Source organism: Arachis ipaensis, chromosome B01 (assembly GCF_000816755.2).
Source record: "Arachis ipaensis cultivar K30076 chromosome B01, Araip1.1, whole genome shotgun sequence".
Classification (NCBI taxonomy): domain Eukaryota; kingdom Viridiplantae; phylum Streptophyta; class Magnoliopsida; order Fabales; family Fabaceae; genus Arachis; species Arachis ipaensis.
Genome location: NC_029785.2, coordinates 134,931,206 through 134,933,715, shown reverse-complemented (window position 1 = coordinate 134,933,715; position 2,510 = coordinate 134,931,206).

Sequence of the window (2,510 nt, the reverse complement as noted above, 5' to 3'; positions counted from 1 at the left end):
AAATTAAATACCCCACCACCAAAAAAAGAAAAAGAAAAAAGAGGAATACTAACATATGGAATTTGAACATTTGAGAACTAATTAAACGCTTCTTTTCTTCTTAGCCGCCTTAGAATGTTCATACATTGAAAGAATAATTAATCAATAATCTTAATAATGATGAGTTTTTCCTATGTAATTTCACATCAACGTTATCATTCACATGTTATCACATGTAATTGTTACACTTTGTCGTAATTTAACTAATCACCATGGCATTCAAGATTATATTATATATATACATTTGATTTAGATATTAGCTAATTAAAGAACTAAAACCAATTGTGATTGCGCAATGCACCTACATGTTTGCCTCAATAAAAGCAGAAAGCCAAGACACGATTTGTGCCCATGCACGTGGAGTGCCACGTGCCATGTGACGAGATTGTGATATGATGTTACTGAATTTTGGAAAATGGTCGTTACGACAATAATACCAATTCCTAACTTCCCCATTATGCTATTTATACGTGACTACGATGTATTGGTTTTTGTATTTGTATTTGTATTTGATTAATTATCTGTTGTTAAGGACAAACAATGATAGATATTTGTCAACTGAAAACAGTTGAAATTTGAGTGGCCAAAATTTGACATATCTTCTTATCTCAAATGACAAAAACATATACATTGTATCACTGTTTCTACACCACATGTCCCATGGAAATTCATCTACACATATACCCTACTCCGACCTCCAATAATGTCACTCGCATCCATCCTATAATATATCATATATGGTGCAAATAATTGCAAAAGAAACTTATATTTAAAAAAAAAAATCAATCATTAATAAGTTATCATGTATTTAAAATACATATATGATAACTTATAAATTTTTTTATCATATTATATACTAATAAATAAATCTTATTATTAGCTAACAAGTTAGAGCTCAAATAGTATAGTCTTCTTATTCTCATCTAGAGATTTTGAGTTTAAGTCTCACTCTTAACTTTAGAAAAAAAATTCTTATAGATTTAATTATTCTAACATGACATGTTTTATTATTTCAATATGGTTAAATATTTTGATGCATTGATAGAGTAAAGGTTTTAAATATATTTATTTTTTTGGATGACTATTCATGTTGTCATTATAAAAAATAATTATATTTTACTGATGTTGTATTACATAATTGGATGCACGTATAAAATTATTTTTTGGTGGTTGACTTTTAGTGTATATATAATTTTTATTTATTTATTTATATCTTCTCTATTTTACCACTTATTTTAAAAATGGAAGTGGTTAGATAGAGAAATAGGCATATTATATCTCTCTTATGTTTTATCTCTTTTTAAAAAATTTTGTTTGAAATTTAGACATTTAATTTTAGTCATAAAAATTTTAATATTATATTATAAAATTATTTATTTCAAAAATTAAAACAATTGAATAAAAATATATAAATAATTATATATCTAATTATCATAATTCTAAAATAAACACCAAATTAGATATATAAATATTATTACATAATTTTAAATATCTCGTATATTTAGAGAAAATTTAGGGGGCAAATATTTTTATTAAAATTTGTCCAGACTTAACCATTAAAAGAAAAATAAGTAATTTTATACCATTAAATATTATCTCACATCATTAAAAATATTAATGATAACTAATTGATAACTACACATCACAAATTCTGTTGTTCCAAAACACTCCTCCTTGGCCTAATAGTGTGATTTGTTATGTATGAGCTTGAAACTAAAATAGGTCAATTTTTAGACATTTAGGATCTTGACATCTGTCAAATGTATGTGGCCATCGAATGTATGTATGTGAACATATACATGTGACACGAATTATAAGATGGTGCCAAAGTTTTTGATATGGAATCGTATAAGCATGCAAGCTAACTTGAGAAGGGTATAGAGAGTAGATGTGACACTCAGATTTCATAATCTGGACATGAGAAACCATAATAATATAATGCATGGAGAGAAAAAAAACAAAGGGAAAAGAGAACTAATGAAGAGCTTTTGAATGAGTGACAAATTAAAAATGAATTAATAAACATGATCAAAATCTACTCCATAATTGAAGTAATTAACGTCCTTCTGAGCCTTAATGTGCTCTCCCAATAAAATGTGGCCTAAATAGTGTGTGCGACCAAGTATTAATTAGTCACAAATTATAGTTTTATTTAAAAATTTATTATTAATTAATTAATTATTGTATATATAAGGTAAAATTTGAATTCTCAATACTTTAATGGACTAGTCTAAATTAATTTATATTCTCACAAAATTTTGAATAACATTTATTTGCTACAAAATGTTAAAGAATTAGTATAATTTATTATTTTTAGTCAGCAGTTAACTAATAATTTTTAAAAATATAGACTAAAAATATGTTGTTAGATTGTTAAAATAAAAATATTAAACTAACGACTAAAAATTTTGTATGATGAATTGTAAAATATTTATGTTTAAAAGTTTATAATTAACTTTTCATATGAAATA